Consider the following 18,915-nt stretch of genomic DNA (forward strand, 5'->3'; position numbering starts at 1 on the left):
GATAAAAAAAGCACTGACGCTCACAATATTCTTATTCATTATAATTCCCAACATGCATGAAAATTAGTTTGAAAATTAAAAATTAAGTTTGAATTCTTCGAACAATAAAAAAATAGTGTTCTATTCACGTTTTACCTTTACTTTTACCTTGAAAATTACATAAGGACAACTTGTCAGCCTTTAAAATTACAATTTATATATATTTTTTATCTCCAAATTGAATTTGAATTCTATATGAATACAATTATGATCTATAAATATTTGAAACCATAAAAACATTTCAATTCCATTTAGGATAATGATTAGCAAACGCTTTCAGAGCTTTCATTAAATTAAATATTTGTATACGTACATAGATAATGCTTTGGGAATAATAATTATAATTTCATTTCATTGGTTGTTTGAATAACAAATAATTGAAATAAATTATTAAAGAATAATTATTTGTTTAAATGTTCCATAAATTGTAGAGCAAGCAAATTTAATTTAATTTAAATTTAGAATAAATATTTTAGGACACTAATTTAGCAATTTAAATAGAGAAAATTATATAGTCGGATAATAAATCACTTTAAATTAAAAATATTCCTCTTACCAAAATATTTTAAACAATATTTACAATTTCCATTTTGATTTAAATTTACTGAATCTAATTTTGATTAACTAATAATCTATTTACAAGAGTAGATAAAATGAAAAGATTTATTAAAATGTAGGGAACCGACGTTGATATTGATTCAAAAAAAAAAAAAAAACAAATGCGGACGACGGTCACCGGAGTTGTTCTTTTGAAATAAAAGATTTATATTTAATCGGGCTCAAATTATGGACTTATACATACGTTATGAGTCTCATAGATCACGAATATCATAGTCGCCAAAATCCGATTTTCGTGGCCGCCCGTCAGGCCAAACAAGTGCAAATACTTGTGACGTGAAAACGAAAAGAGATATCGACAAGCGGATTTAGGAAAAGATCAATAAATATTGGGTGGACGACATCAGGTGGTGATATCAAGTCTATTCCTCCGTTCCTTTCATCATTTTTGAACACACCCAAATTTAGTTTTCTCAATAACTCAGCTCCTATGGCATGAATCGGTCCCAATTTTCAGTATATCATAGCTGGGCTTAAGAGCTTTCGATTAAAAAGAATTTAAGCCCCTCGACCCCCATGGCTCGAGTTAGAAGGGGTCAAAAATTCAATTTTCTAATGACAATAAGGTAAAAGCTCAGAATTTGGACAGTTTCTAAATTTGGACACTTTGAGGGTAAAATTGGACACTACAAATAAATTGATTAAAATTATGGACTTTTATTCCAATACTTGATGAATAATGAATTCTATCTATATATTTGTTCTTTTTGAAAGATTTTAACACTAAATACGTTAAATTTTGAATATGATTTGAGTTAAAATTGCTTTGTTGAAAATTCAATGTGAGCAATTGCTTACGAGAAATATGACAGATCTTCGTTTTTACTTCAGCCCTATTTAGCTGTGATGAAGTACTAACAATCATGTTTTTTGGTTTTTCTCAAAATTGGCCCAAGCTTTTTCAATGATTTTTGGATATGTTTTTGAGCTAGTTCAGGCGAACATTTCGCCCAAACATACCTATGACCGGAAAATTCGCCAATTGAAAGTCAAAGAACCACTTTGGAGGGACCATTTTTCAACCGATTTAGTTAAATTTGGATTTTTTGGAAAGGTATTAGAATTCTGAACCCGACTGTATCGGTCATGATCAGTGATGGACCGGGAAAGTAACGGTAATAGCTCTGTTTTAAAAGAAAAACTGCTTTTCGCACTTTTTCAATGATATTATTAAATATTCATTGATTATTGTGTTGATTGAATTACGATTTTCGTGTGGAAAATGGGCAATTTTCTACGAGGTTCACCAGTGAGGTGATAGTCCTTATTTTGGACAGGTGTTTTTCTCTCGAAATTTTGAAAAGTTTTAGCTTTTGTGATAACTAGGTTGTATAAGTGCCTGTAGAAAAAAAGGAGCATCACCTCTATGAACGAGATGTAGTGAGCAAAGCATTAAAAGACTCCCGGAAAGGCCAAGGAATGCGCGAATCCGCGTGTACTTGGAGTGCCGAAGTCAACTCATTTTTTTTGAATGATATGGAAAGTTTCCGGGCTTCTTGTGACATTCTACGTTTTCCTTACATGAACAGGAAGAGGACTTGATAAGATATGTTCATAAAATGGAGAAAAATGGGCATCCCATTGAGGCGAATTAGCTGTCCAAATACAACCAAGGTGTCCAAACTTACAACCAAGTTGTCCAAAATTATGGTCAAATTCACCTCTACATATCAATTCATTTTTAAACGTATTATGACTAATTTTTGTAAAAAGCTTAAAAAAGTCAATTAGTATTGAAAATATCGCAATTCAAACTTAGAACATTGATGCTCCCTGTCCAAAATTATGAGCCCTTACCCTATTACCGGGAGTTCTGGTTTAAGTGAAAACGGATTGAAAGAATTTGGTATGAATTGCCTACTATTGGGAGCTTATTTATAAAAAAAATTTTGAATTTCCCCTAAATGTATGCTAATATTTTTCACATGGTATATTTGAAATATATTTATTATGAACCGTTGGCGTTGAAAATAGGTCAAAAAATTGGCACTGAAAATGTTTTGAATATATTACGGTGTTTTCGTATCTTATTACAAAGATATCTCCTGTAGGTATGCAAATTTTCTGTGTCATTGGAGTGACTTCGAGGGCTTTTTTTCGGTCCTGAAAATTTCTTTCAAGGCGGAACTTCCTGTACGAGGTTTATTTCTCAACCGATTAGATTAAAGTTGGATTTATATGAAAGGTCTTGAAATTCTCTACACAGTCGCATTGGTCCAATCGAGAAATTTTATTTTAATAATGGTTTTTATTCCAGTATATCACACTTGGACCTACATTAGTCAAGTCCATCTGTGCTCCCCAATCGATAACCTAAAAGCCCAGATTAAATTCAATGAAGGCAGTAATTAATTAAATCTCTGCCACTCATACAAATTCGTGAATATTTGAAAATGCAATGTACAGCCAAATCCCTAGATATTTCCCCTTGGGAATCACACTCGGCAATCCCAACTTTGTGGTAAATCGATAAAGTATGGCAAAGTAGAGCAAAATTGCGAGTAGTTGAACATTTAGTTGTCGAGTTCTTGAGATGGATATTTCATTACAATGAAATTTCTATTTGATCTTTGTGAATGAGACTATAGGAATTCCATTGACAGTTGAATAGAATTAGCTTGAAAAGGCATTTTGGTGGTAACCTAAAACCATCAAAAGATAGTGCATGAGCATTTATTGCAATTGAAGGCATTTTGGTCATGCGATCCGGCACCATATCAAAATATTGCGAGGTGGGAGAAATTATGAAAGGGCGTGAGCTTTTAAGCACACTTCTTGCACATATTTTCACCTCGTGCTTGCTTCACACACAAAATAAATTACAATCTAAATACCGTGAATTGTTTCAACAGAACACCCCCAACAAAGTTAACACGCTCTTGTTGGAAAATTCCTGAATCATCGTTTTCCACATATCACCCCCCTTTTTTTCCTCTTTTAGGTGGGAAAATTCAATTGAAGCCCCTCTGTGGACTGTAAACTTTGAATCACCTTCCAACATTCAAGCTTCCTCTTTCACCTCGTCCCCAAGTCCACTTTTTTTTCATTCTACATAAAGCCCCAAGAAAATGCCCCAGTAGAGGCTATCACGAAAGGTGCATTTCATTCTATATAGCAGAAAATTATGCCCAAACACATTCGTTAGCAGAATCGTGGGAAAGAGCACAAAAAAAATAGCGAAAAGAGGAAGTTGGTGGTTATTTGGTGAAAAATTTTCTAGCCTTGGGGAAAACAAACATCAGTATATCTTTCAAAATCAATATAGCATCGCAGAAGATGGAAATCTCAACCGAGAAGGAATATCATCTTCAATTGTGTACAATAGCAAAATAAATAATTTTTCATCCAGAAGAAAACAACATAGTCAGGGATTTTGCAAACAGAGTTGACAGACGTCAAAATATAGATTAGAGGATGAAATCACATACATACATTAAATTTATGACAAGGGCTACTCAAAATGATTTTTCAATTCATAATAAGAACAAATATTAAATTTCGTCAAAAATTGATTTTTTAAGGAAATTTCCTTCAAAAAAGAAAACGTCAAAATTCAGTCAAAAACACAATTTTTGACGAAAATTGCTTCCATGTGTAGATGTTTTTACACAATTAAGTACTTTTCGTCTATATTTTACATTTTGAAGTAACAGTTTATGCTTCTGTAGGGAATCTATCAGAATATCTTAATTGAAATAAATTTCTCTAATCTGTAGAGACCATTATTCCGTAGGGAGAAATGTCAAAATTTTGTCAAAACGGAAATTTTAACTACACTGACTGAGCTGTAGTATATTCAGCTCATTGGGACTAAAAATGGCAGGAAAAAATCCTGTGCAAGAAGGAATCTATTTTTGACTCTCTCTTGTGTTTGACAGCTGTCATCCGAATATCACAAAGCCGAATATCGGAGAGGTCTTTATAGATTTCCACTTGTTTTTGTTGAAATATCAAATACTTTTTTGCAAAACAAAAAATCACCGATGAATCATCGGCGAATCAAAGATATTTTACCGATTTAATTTAAAATTCAATTTTTTTTTTAATTTTAAGATTTTGACGCGATTTGCGTTCAAATTTGAAAACGATTTACTTCAAAATGTTACATTTTGATTAAAAATTATCATAATGTGTAGCATCCATTAAACAAGAATCAGTTAAGGAGTAACTTATTTCAGGGAATTCAAGCCAATCTGGCCAAAGAATCAACATGACAACATCGCAAGTTGTGATTTCTTTTGGACATAATATTTTCTCCGGATGACTTCGGATGAATTTGAAGATCTGCTTCAAATCGTTTAGAAAAGAAGACTACGAAAATGAGGGAGTCAATATCACCCAAATCCCGACTTATGTGTGAGTTCTGGCGATTGGTGACTCAATTTGTCGCAAACGGATTGAAAACCATCAGATCGGTTGCCTCTATTTTTGTCATTTTTGTATTCCCGCCATTTTATAGTCCCAAAATGAGGGATTCCTGATGCATATACCTCAATTAATTTTTCCACCATCTCATTTGACCACGAAATCCTAGAAGTTCATGAAGGAATATAAAATGTAGATCGAACACATTTTTGTTTAGATTTTTTCTTACTTATCATCTTCATCGATCTTTTTTATTGTCTTTTGTCCTTTCTCTATCTCGTTCGCGATAAATAAATAGGTATTGGAACTACTTTCTATAACAAATTAATCACGAATAAACTGGTTGTAAAATTGTGGCACACAAACCACCCGAATAACTGCAATAAAGTATTACCCGATGAAAATTTAATGAGCAAATTTTGCTCATTATTTTGCTCATTAATTATGTCAATCGTATTTATCCTATTTGAATCTATTTGAACCAATTTTTGTGATCCGAGTCCACTTTTTTATCACTGAATGAATCAATTTCTAAAAGCTCTAGACAAAAATTGCACATTAGGACACATATCAGCAACAATTCATATGAATCACATAAAAATTTTAATGTGAAATTCTCTAGTGTGATACCACGGTAAGGCTTCAAAATTGATGGAATGGTATATTAAAATTAAAAATTTCATATTCTTTGCAATTAAAAGAAAAACTCAATAAAGTTTGACATTTTTCGTTCAGCTACATTATGGTGTTTTTAATGAAAGAAAAATGTGTTTTTTAAGCATTTTCCTGTTCTCTAGTGCTTATATTTACATCAACATTTATTTGTGTTGGTTCCTGTCACGACTGTTTGGTAATTTCAAAATATGACGAAGATTGGAGACAAAGAAAAGTCGATAATGCAGAAGCACTAGGGAACAGTAAAGTGATAAAAAACATTTTTATTTTTCATTATTCCTTATAGGGTAACGTGTGGTATTTCGGGACACTTTTTATCACTTTTAAGTTTCAAATAGCTTAACGACTTCTCAAATATTTTTTTTCTTAGTTGATACAAAAATTTATGTTTCTTATGCTATCCAGAATAAGATTCTGATCGAAAAATGTTGAAAAATGCATTATTTTATATACAAAATAGCAAAAAATGTAAAAAGTAAGAGTGGTATATTTCGGGACAGTTGGGTATTTCGGGACAGACAAAAGTGGCTATTATGTAAATAAATTTCACCGAGCCTGATTATTTACCTTTAAGTAGAAGTTCCAAACTTTACTCTTTCATAAAAATTTTGTTTAAATTTCGTCGGTTGCGTCTACCTCTGTCGTATCTGCATTTCTTTTGTGTCAGCATTTCACGCAAGAGGGGACGTCCTTATTGTAGCTTGCACCAAATTCAGATGCAAAACAAATGCAGATACGACAGAGGTAGACGCAACCGACGATTTCACTTTTAAAGTGACTTAAATCGAAAAAAACAGGACTGTTTGTGTTGACATCTGCAAAATTGACCACACTGAAGGTCTTGTAAAAAGTGAAATTTGACACTCACAATTCACGCGTATTTCACGCTTTCAATTAAATAAAATTTCAGAAGTTTTATGTTTATCTGATACGTAAAGAGCTTTATATTTCATATAGGACTTAAAAATAATTAGAAAAGAAATATTTATATGATTTTTGATATGTCCCAAAATACCCATATTATGTCCCGAAAAGCACCTTGTCCAGAAATACCACACGTTACCCTATTCATAAAGTTTTATTGAATTTATTACGTCTTACTAAAAGAATTAAAGAAGTTTGACACTCTAAATAAAAGATTCCAGTTTTAATTAATCAACTTATGAAGGCCTATTTAAATAGAAATATTTTCAAAATCAATATTATTTTTAAATAGAGGGAAAATTATTATTTGTTGGTTTTAACTTTTTAAATAATCTTGGTTGAATGCTAGCCCTACTACTGCTGTAACATTAATGACGTTCAAACGACGTCTTTATGACCGTAATAATGTGTCTCTTATCATCAGGTGCTACTTGGGTCGTAAAATCTCCATAATTACTTAACTATATTATGCAACAGTAGGGGATACCGGGGCAGAATTAGCCATGAGTAGAATTAGACAGTGAATTGGACAGTCGGTTTGGAAAGAATATTGAAGAAACCGCTATTTTCAGTTGCTGGAGAATTGCCCCGGTCTTCCCTATGAAAAACTTCCATAGGGGAATGTAGGCATGGTTCGCACAGAGTGAACCTTGAAATAACGCAAATGTTCTCTTTGTTTGCAAAGAGCTAGTTCGTCATTTCTTAGACATAAGATAGATCATTATTAAGTTCATGAAACGAGATGAGAAATGGTAAGTCATTTGCAAACAAAGAGAAAATTCGCATCGTTTGAAGGTTCACTCTGTGCGAACCATGCCTACATTCCCCTAACGAGTATTTTTACACAATCATTATCTTAAATCTATTCTCTAGCAAAGACAGCAGAAATTTCAAGGATTACTCCAAAGTGCAAATCCTTGAAGAAAATCACAGACAAAAAAAGCCGTTTCAGTGAAAGATTTTCAAGAGTTTTAAGCCTCTTACCACTGTACCATGGACTCAAATCCAGAGGGGTAGATTAATTTTTCTATGAATCCTCGAAACTTTTTGACCAACTGGGAATATCTTTGTCAACAATCCACTTAATATCTCCATTTCAAACTTCTTCCATTCCTGGGTTCTTGTATTATATTTACTTAGCTATTACCACACGATAGAGGTCCATTTGGTACTTTGTGAAATACTGGTGAAAAATTCATTTGGGAGCCATATGAGAAATTGGAATGATGGTGAAAAGCTTCCCGGACCATTTGTTATGTGAAATGAAAGTTTTATGAGTCCATTAGACCGCGGAAAGGGATTGAGAATTTGCAATCGTGGCGAATTCTCAGTGTCATTTCTTTGGCGCCACAGAGACTCACCAATCTTCTGAGAAGGAAAAAAAAGCTTTTGAGGGATGCTGAGGATGGATTAAATGGTGCTTTTGCCCTTGTAAGATAGACATTGTGCTTCCCAGATTGAAATGCACTATGGATCAACTTTCATAAGGCATCGAGCTTATGACCAGATAAATACCGCAAAATTGATTTTCCATCCCCTTAAAACGCCTCTCTATAATCCCTTTCTCTGAAAGAGCTTTGAGTATAGAGATCGAGTCCACGGAATAGGCTAACCACATACCAAGATAATTGAGTAATTCAATTGAAAATTGACTATAGGTATTGTGTATCATGCGATGAAGGTTTATTTCACCCATCATCCCTCCTCTTATTCAAATTAATCGCCATAACTGCGAATAGAAGGTGCGACGAGGTGAGAATAGCATCGATTTTGGATTACAATTGCATTATATCTGTGATGAATTTGTGACACTCATCTCTCATTTTGTATTCCGCATGAGCTTCCCTCTAAAGTGGTTTTATCACCCAATATCTTCATCTTCCAAGGCAACCTTTCAAATCCAATAAACTCCGTGCGTTTTTTATAGGATGAAAGAAATGAACATTTTTGGACAATTTCCATACTTTTATCGGGCATGGTCTTTTATTCCATCACCGACGTGCACGGAGAAAATTGCATTTTTCAGATGGAACGAGGCACAAATAGACATTGATGGTCTTCAGCATGAAAAGCACGAACTTAATTTAACTCAACAATTTTATTTGCTTCTTTTAATCCCAAAGATTGTGGAAAAATAATCTTTTGTAATTATTTCACGAAGATTCTCATTACTTTTAATTCAGTTTACGTTTGCGCCTGTAATCTAGGCAAAAGCTTTTTCCGGTTTTTGTTACTTAAGTGATGATTGCACTGAATCGACTGAAACGATTTAACTCTTCATGAGAAAAGATGAAAGGTCTTTGGGTGATCGATAATTCCCTCATTGCTGAAACTGAGATATCTTAAGAACTATAAGTTTTTGCTTTCTCTTCTTTGCAGTGAGAAGTTTTTACATAATATTTTACAGTCCTATAGAGGTTTAAACTTTAGACAAAAATTTGACAGTCGATCAAAGGAGATAGAAGTGGGGTATCTTTGAATTGTGGCACCCTCAAAATAAGGTTGTTTTCTCCTATTTTTAAATGGAACTAGCCCTTATGATAAGATAATTTACCGTAGGGGAAGGTGGGATCACTTTGAACTGTGGGGCTACATTGATATACAATTTTATCGCGTGTTTCATTACAAACCTATTAAAGATCAATGGGACACCGGTGTCCCAACAATAAAAAGGCATTGAATAAATGAGCAGTAAAAAGTTAAAATTGATCAGTAACAAAAAAATTTGAAACAGTGATATTATCGTCCAAATTTTGGCAAAGGGAAAATAAAAGGCTTTTCATTCTATCTGCAACAATTTTAAATATTAAATATATAAATTAGACCCAATTTTGTAAAGATTTAAGTTTTTTACTGACCATAATTAGATATTTTACTGCTCATTTTTAATTTTTTACTGCCCATTTAGAATTTTTTACTGCTCGTTTGTTTTTTGCCAAATAAAAACTATTTTCTGGGACTATTTAGAGGGCAAAATAACTTTCTAGAGTAAAAAAAAATCGTTTTCGTTTTTGGAACACCCGGTGTCCTACTCATCTCTAAAGGATTGAATAAAATAATTGTAAGGTCCTGCTTCCTTTAGGTATGAGAAAAAAAATCATATATTAATCTAGCTCTAAAATTCAAAGCAGCCCTGCCTTCCCCTAAAGTGTCAAAAGTTTGTTACCTCATGTATTTTTGGTAAACCGTACGACAAAAATCAGGGTCCAATCAAACCTTATAAAAAGTGAAGCTATTTTTCACTTTGCCTTGTAAAAAATGTGAAGATATTGCACCGTGACTTAAACAAATTTGCTCGTAGTTTTTGTATTATTACGGAAAACATTATGAAATATGTATTTTTAGATAGCTTTTAATGCACGATTTCGAAATATATCAGATTGGTAAGTCAATTCTCTTTAGGAAAAAACTTGCCAATAGGCTTCAGTGCTTCTATGCAAAAACGTATGGAAAAGTGAAAAGTCGAGAGACCACTGGGAAAAATATTATAAAAATTACTTTTTTAAATTTGTTTTTTTTTTCAGATTAGTTGTCTGTGAATTATATTTTAAAAATAATTAATTTCGTTTAGGGTAAAGTGCATAATTTGGAATTAGTGTTACAAGTTGGACAATTCGCCGGTACAAGTTGGACATGGCTTTTTTCTTGATAAATACAGTACAAAATTTGTTTTTAAGCACTAGAAACCAAATTATAAAACTAAAGCATTAAAAATATACAAATAAAAATGCAGTACTGAATTTATCAAGATAAAAAGCCCTGTCCAAATTATACCATTGTCCAACTTGTACCACTGTCCAACTTGTACCACTTTACCCTAATTGAAGAAAATAATAGTTTTCTAAAAGTTGTTCATTTTTATGCGCCAAAAGTTTGTTGCCTCATTTGAAAATATAATCAAAATGGTCAAATACGTGCAACAAATATCATGTCATCCTGATATTTTGGAATCTCGAATATCAAGCAGGAAATTTGAAAGAAATTTTTGAAAAAATAATTGATTAAATTCAAATAATAAACTGAAAACAGGAATAAGAAAAAAATGAAACTATCTAGGTCCTTCATTAAGTTTTTGTCCTATTTTTACTAATGAAACATGAAAAATTTCAGGTTAAATACGAAAAATAAATTCATTCAAATTTTCGTCTCTCGCTAGCTATACATTTTTACCATCTTTTTAGTATTACATTGATACCGCGATGATACAGGAGCCCTTTTTGAACCCAAAACTATATATTCACCCATTTTTCCTCTTTTTCGAATTTCGGTAAGTGCAGTTTAGCTATGCCATTAATCATTTATCGAAACAAGAGATAATCGAAAGGGCCCAGGTCCAACGAATACAGCGGGGGCGGTAGCACTTCCCAATTCAGCGTTTTGATGATGTCCAAGACCATTAAAGTGCCATAGTTTGAAACTTTACCTTTAGATTAGAGTTCTCTTTAAACAATGATGTGCAAATTTTACTGTCCGGTGCAAAATTTACGGTGAAAATGAGCTGTTTAAGGGTGACATTAAATCGTGTACGAAGGGTAAAAATTGACATTGCCTTTGCACAAATCACCACTAAATTTTAATTTTTCTCTAGAAGTAAATCTGACCATTTCCTGGGATTTTTTGAGGTAGGATTATAAACCTTGTAAGTAAGAGATTTTTTTATCGTTAGTATTTAGGGAATCGATACGGTATGTGTGGTAATTAGAAAAAATCATTTAAATTAAAAATAATTTTTGTGTGCGAAACGTGAAGGCTTTTCCCTAAGGTTATACGTTATCCCTATTGCTTTCAGAGGGATGTCTCCGGTGATTACTAGTGAAAATGTTAGTCACTCTAATATGAAAACACTTTTTTGGTTTTGCCCAGAGCTTTCGATCCTGACGAGGATCTGATGAGTATCTGATGAGTGACTAACATTTTCACTGGAAATCACCGGAGACATCCCTCTGAAATCAATTGCGCCAGTTTATCGTTGAGAAAAATATCCCTATTGCCTACTCCACAAGGAAATGGTAAAAGAATTTAAATGTAATTTGTGTCAGATAAAATTGAGAAACCGATAACTTAATTCCAAATATTCCTTTATGCAGGACAATTGACATTCCATTGTGAAATTTTATTATGTTGCACTTTGCTTTCTTCAAAGGAATTTATCGACAAATTCCTCATTTTCCCCATCCAGAGGATATAAATTCCATTCTTAAGTGGAATCAATATATTTCTCCAGAATCTCCTCCTGATTTACTATCTAATTTCTCAAATAGCTTCTATTATGTCGCTTTCATGGCACGTACAATCCACTATTTTATGCATTTAGTTGAACTCAAATTCACTTTGCTTCCTCATACCTTCACAAAATAACTCAATAAAGCAAAATCCACAGAAAATAAAAATGCAAAAGCATGGATAAATAACCTACGAAAAGCTTTCTGCAATTGAAATTTGTTAAATAATTTTATGTTAATGTTCACTGACATAAATTGCTGCTGTTCTGGATTTTATTTGCGTTATTGACCATTTATATATAAAAGAGTGAATTTATTGTACTTATAATTTTTATTACGTTTTTGGTTTTGGTTTTAATAAAACAATATGTTTTGGAATCTATTTAAATGCCTATTACAATTTTCCGCTAAATGTGTTTCATATTTCAATAAATTTTAGTTTAAATTTTGATTTTAGATGAGACCAAGAACTTCATTAGATAGTTTGTATTTCCAAGTAATTTTTAGAATTCTGGATTGATAAACTCTATCATATTTATCAACATCAAACGCGAGTGTTTGATAAAACACCTAAACTTTTGCAGTTAATCAAACATTATGTAATGGTACTTTTCCAATGAAAATTGAAGGAAAAATCTCTTGAATATTATTTAGTACATGACTGTTCTCAACTGTTTCTGCATAGTCGACTTTTTCCTGTGTCAGTTCCTGTCATGATTGCTTGGTAGTTTTAGAATACGGCAAACAATTGAGGAAAACAGTTGTGACAAGAACCAACACAATGAAAAGTCGATAACACAGAAGCAATTGAGAACAGCTATGTACTAAAAAAACTGTAAAGTAAAAGATTTCTATAGATGTGTTTTCGGAGAGGGAAACTCCGTCCGGATGCGGCAACACTGTTTGTGGAATTTTCCGAAAACACATCTATTATCTACACGGCAATTTTTCTACAGTAAAAGACTTCTCCTTTCTATTTCTAGCGCTGTTTCGATAAAAAATAAAAAGGTGATAATGCAATCAGTATTGCATCCGCGAGAAACACTGTACTGGTTATGTCCAAGCGCTATCGACAGGGTTTCACCAGAAACTGACTCAATTTTCCCATAATGTACTCGAGGCAACCACAGGCGCTCACTCATAGCAACAGTCGAGACGGGAACCAACATTCAAAAAAGTCGATAACGAAGAAACATTTGAGAACAGTCAAGTACTAAAATTTGTTTAGGACAAAGATTTCACTGTTGTATCATCTCAGTCCTCCTACAGCCACAGAGCGGATTAGAAGTAAGCTACCGGGTGGACCTTAATGACCCGGTAGCTTGCTCCTAATCCGCTCTGTGACTGTAGGAGGACTGAGATGTTGCAGCAGTGAAATCTTTGTCCTGAACATTTTTTAGTACTTGACTGTTCTCAAGTGTTTCTTCGTTATCGACTTTTCTGCATGATGGTTCCTGTTTCGACTGTTTCCTCGACTCGCCGTGTTCTAAAACCACCAAACAGTCGTGACTGGAACCAACACAAAGACAAATCGATCAAGTAGAAGCACTTTATAACAGTTTAGTACTAAAAAAAATTTTCATTTTTCATTAGAATAGCACCATTAAGTCTGTAGTTAAAGTAAATAAAAATGTTTAGTTAATTTTTTATGGTGTCAGATGCTTAAGAAAATATAAAAAGATTGTAAAGAATCTTGACTATCTACTAACCTAGGTCTTTAACTCTGTTCTTAGCCCTCGCATATATAAAGCGTTACTGAATCATGCAGTCGGCGTACGTCTCTCGAGTTGTATTTAATAATCACTAACAATACCGAGAAAAATCGCAGCTCAAGGAAAAGTTTTTTCACAAAGAAGATATTGAGTTTTATATTTAAAAAAAAACAGCAATTGTGGGAAAAACTACTTCTTGACTTTACCTTAAGAAAAAAAAATCTTCTAATGCACATCATTGCATAAATAAAGCTATAGTGAACATAAAATGTGAATATTCATCTGTGAAAATTGTCTTAAATGCTTTAGAATTAGCGATCTCGACGCAAGGGGCAAAAAGACCAAAAACAAATGATGGTGCCGATCTGAAACAGTTCCTGGATGAAGATGGTAAGATTTATCATTCGGAGGCGATAATTGTGACCCAAAAAGGTATTTTCAAACCTTTATGCGTGTTAGAAAAAAGTAAAACAAAGGAAAATGGGTACCGCATGAGTTGGCTGAAAGAGAGACAAAAATTCAAAAATCCACTTCTGAAATTTTGCATTTGGGGTATGAAAGCAATAATTTCCAGCATTGAATTGGTACAAATGAAGAGAAATGGATATGGCTCGAGTATCCCAAGCACAAAACGTCGCAGTTTTCGACGAAGCATCAGGATCGATAGAATGGCTAAATCGCTTAAGGGAAGACACTATGCTCAGCGTTTGGTGGGACTAACGGAGAATCACGCATTGACACAAGATACTTAATCTTTCCATACAGAAGTAAATCTTGAAAAATTCGAAAATCTATTTGAAGATCCAAAAAAGAGACTATTCTTACTTATTGATAATTCCGCAAGGTGGCGGAACTTACACCCTGTTCGAATTTCGAAGTGCTCAAGTGTCAAAATGTGACAGTCTTCACATTGTTGTAAGGAAAAATACAGAACAACGACGTTTACTGTTCTTTCCCCAGTATTTAATCACTGAGTAACTCTTTTGCCAGCTTTTTAGTGTGATATTTGATAAATTTTCCCCACCTTGTTCGAAAATTTAGTATGAAAATTCGAAATTGAATTTAATTCTTCGAACTTCAACGACTTTTCGTGAAAATAGACTTCTATTTACTTTTTATGCAAGACACTATTGGAGAATCAAAATCTACTTCTGTTTGGGCTCATAGAGTGCTATTGTAATATACCGCAAAGCCGGGACGCTTTGGAGAATGCTCAATACTTCCAAGAGTATATTATTTCTTAAAAGTAATTATTGGTTTAAGTAAATGAAATAAAACGACAATTCTTTTTCCAGAAAACAAATCACCTTTCCTCAGGACAAATACTAAATTTTGGTTTATTATCCAAAATTAAAGTGAAACCTTAAATTTGTTAAATATTCAAGTACGCTCATATTGCCCTGGTTATATAAAACAACATAAAATTCAGTTTATATTCATGCAAATATACAATTCAACACCAAAACCCAATAAAATCATTGTTAGTTGTAATATGCTTTAATGAACGGAAATGGATAATCTGAATATTGACAATAAATCCATTTCCACAATAATCAATATAATTAACTTACCATTACAATCATGGTTAGTTATTTATCGCAAATAAATCATCCAAAAATTGGAAGCACCATCCGAGGAAGCTTTTATAGCTTTTGGGGGATTTTCTGTGTAAGACCGGAGAAAATTGGGTGAAGGGTGGAATGGAAAGGGGGCGCTAAAATAGCCAGTATTTCGCCTTGACATACTCTCGACCATAGAAATCGATGAGGCAATTGCATATTGAAGTCTCATTGGCATATCGCTCCATCAGGCTCCAAAAGTGAATGGAACCCTTGTAATATTATCCAATTTGATCACCAACTATAAAAGCTCAGTCTGTGTTTGTCCAACATGCTGGACACGAGTGGGCGATAAAAAGTGCTAAATTTACGCTCTGATTAGCAATTTGCCACTGAATGGCAAAATTTATCTCATTCTCTATCATTTTGTGAAGCCATTTTTTTTCTGTCACTACACGACTACACCTTATCCATTGATGCAACATACAACATACAAAAGGGTGAAAATAGAGACGCAATTGTCGCATATTTCATTCAGCATTTAAATAAAAAATAAAACTTGGTAGAAACTCACCAAAAAAATATATAAATAACCGTTAATTTTGAATTTAGGCGTGTTTGTGACGTCACCGTGACGAAAAAATACCCCCCACGAATTACAGAAGTCAGTCGGAAATTGTACTTTCAGCTGTGACATTAGAAATTTCTTTGCTCCAACTCTCTGAACACCGTGATATTTGTATTTATAGAATAACACCCTTTTCCGCGTCAGGAAATGACCTGAAAGATGCCATGTGACGCCATGAAGAAAAGAATCAAACTTCAGGTGAATGAAAGGCCGGGAATAGGAAATTGACTTGAGGTGGAGCGGGATATTGATAAACTTATTTGAGAAAAGTTGAACAATATCGTATATTACAAATACTTTGACGCTGGACAAAGACAAAAGGGATGATATTTTATTTAAATAGAAATATTTATTTCTAAAAATAAAACTTTGAAACGTCAAGCAGAATGAGATTAAAAAGCTTTCTAATGAACATGGGAATGGGAATGTTTATGAATGGAAAAGAACTTTTATGATATAAATGTGATTTATCATTTAATAATCCTTCGCATTATATAAACTACAGGCCTTAGAATTGAGTCGTTATAGGGGTAGGCTTTCAGGATTTGCACAAACTATGGTTTCGAATATTTCAATTTTTTCACATATTCCTTCATACATTTCCTAGATTTCCTGAACAAAATAGGTCAGATATATTAAAGGAATATGAAATAATATTATTTAAATAATTTTACTATGACTTTTTTATTCAAAAGCTAATTTTAAATTTTATATATTCAATTTAATTGATTTTAATTAGTTAGGGGAGTGTAGGGCAGTTTCTGAAATGTGAGTTTTTGTCAGGACTTATTTGTTAAGCGAGTATGAACCACATACAAACTTTTTTTTTGTTAATTTTTCTTGAGTATGCACTAGCCGAAAATATTTAGGACAATTTTTAAATAATTATTTTTCGATTTAAAAGTGTTTGTTTTTGAAAGTAATGTATGCGTGAAACTACCCCACCTAATTTAATTTTGACACTGACAGACGTATGACTATTTATAATCTGGTTGACCGAAACTGTAAAGCATAATTGGTAAGAACAGGGGGCTGGAGTATAGTGTTTCAAAAGTCCCTCTACTAAAAGTATATAGCACTCTATTTTTATACATAATTCGCAGGTGTTCGAAGAATTTAATATCAAATTCAATTTCGAATTTTTAAAATAAATTTTCGAACAAAACTTATTCAGTGAGTATGGAGAGAATAATAATGGGACAAGCAGGGGCCTTTCGACATTTCATTTTTCCATACATTTTTGCATAGAGCCACTGAAGACTATTGGCAAGTTTTTTCCTAAAGAGAATTGACTTATCAGTCTGATATATTTTGAAATCGTGCATTAAAAGCTATTTAAAAATAGATATTTCATAATGTTCGCCAAAATTATACAAGAACTACGAGCAAATTTGTTTAAGTCGCGGTACAATATCTGCAAAATTTTTACAAGGAAAAGTGAAAAATAGCTTCACTTTTTATTGGGTTTGATGGGCCCCTGGGGACAAGAATAGAAAGAAAACAAAGCATAGGGGAGACTGCGGCAAAATGTCACAAATCGAAAATTTCAAAATTCAATATCTTCTAAGACAAAAAAAATGTTGCATGTTTCTTAGAATTCAAACAAGGAATTAGAAGATAAAAATATATTGAAATTTTTAGCCCTGTTTTTGAAACATCTTTCTTACAGCAGATATCAGTTTTCACCTAGTTTTTTTTCCAAAATTGAATATTTCCTAAATGATTTGGATTCTTTGAATACGAAGCCACTATCCGTTGTAGCACTTTCCAAAGACTTTTTCCTCCAGAAATCGTTTAATTAAAAATGACCATTTGGAGTAAAGTGATAAAAATCAGAAAATACAGCCGAATGTATACTCCGGAGGATAAAAATTCTGTCGAGTTTTTCTGACTTCAGACTAGAGGTTCAGCCTAGTTTCCGAAGGTCTCAAAATCCTAAATGGCAACCAATTAATTTTGTTCTTCTGATTCAAATAGATTAATTCCCCTTAATAGTCCATTTCTAAGTCAAAATTTTCCAAAAATTTTCGACTGACAAGAATCTAAAGAGGTTTAGCCTTATGGCTAAGCCTTAGGTCTGAAGTCCGTATAAGATATGTATTTAGTTTAAAAAGCACAAAGCACTTCTTTCAATTATTTTTTGTTTTGTTTTTATTCTCTACTTAAGTGACAGTAATTCGTCAAATTTATCTCGCCCAATTCGCCATTTTCGCCTTTTCAGAATGGTTAAACAGAATTTTCTTGCCAAAAATAGCCTTTGGTAAATAACTTGAAAAGTATTTTTTCTCTTTTAGCTACAGTCGAGTTTCTTAAGTTTGAACGAGGGTTGAGTTCAAAATGTAAAATTTAAGGTTATGTGAAGAAGGTTTTGCTTGGAGTATAAAGTAGAACCATTTTTCTTTGGTCTTTCCTCAATATTATCGTATTATAGTAACTTCCGCAACAAATTCCATTTATTTCACAATAAAACACATTAGTATATTCTCCAAAGTTATTTATCTTAATTTAGGGAAAATGAATTTCATATGAATTCCGTTATGTTCTTGAAAATATTGTTCAAATTTGAGGAGTTAGAAATGTCATCTATACCCCCCAAATGTTCAAATTTGAGGAACTCTACTGTAGTGAAAACGCTGTTTTACAAAGGTATAGAGGAATTTCCTATTGTAATGTCATCTAAGAATATCTTAAATTTACGGAACCCCATAATAAATAAAAAATATTGTGACTTTTTGCCTCAGTCTCCCCTAGTAGCTTTGTTTTCTTTCTAAAATCACATTGAAGGTTAACACTTGAGACTCAAAACACTTTGGCATTCGAATTCAGCTACCACGCGGAAGAAACGAAAGTACAATTGTCTCTTCTTTGATTTTCGAATCTAATCTATTGGAACTCTCCTTGTTGCAAAAAAAAAAAAAAATTAAGGAGTGTTGCCACATTGAAAGAAGGTTGAGGGTTACCGAGGATCCAGAGTCAATATCTCTAAATGTTTGGCTTCTATGCCGAAAAATGAGTAAACACTTTGTCCATTTTTTGTCAATTTTAGGAATATACTGAAGAAATGCTTTTACAGTGTGAGGAGTCCATTAAAATAATTAGAAGTTGATAGGAATATTACTTAACTTATTTTCGGTTTTGTTGCTTCAATCAGAGCTGCGAGTTTGAAAAATCCA

The 18,915-nt window shown here is 32.8% G+C and overlaps 1 protein-coding gene across 2 annotated transcripts in view; it reads right to left on the bottom strand.

Moving 5' to 3' along the window:
- The window catches only part of LOC129802155 (uncharacterized), a 123,804-nt gene that overhangs the window by 24,616 nt on the left and 80,273 nt on the right, over positions 1 to 18,915 (bottom strand). The gene's annotated exons all lie outside the window — the stretch shown is intronic.

The sequence above is a fragment of the Phlebotomus papatasi genome, chromosome 2 (assembly GCF_024763615.1).
Source record: "Phlebotomus papatasi isolate M1 chromosome 2, Ppap_2.1, whole genome shotgun sequence".
NCBI classification, from domain to species: domain Eukaryota; kingdom Metazoa; phylum Arthropoda; class Insecta; order Diptera; family Psychodidae; genus Phlebotomus; species Phlebotomus papatasi.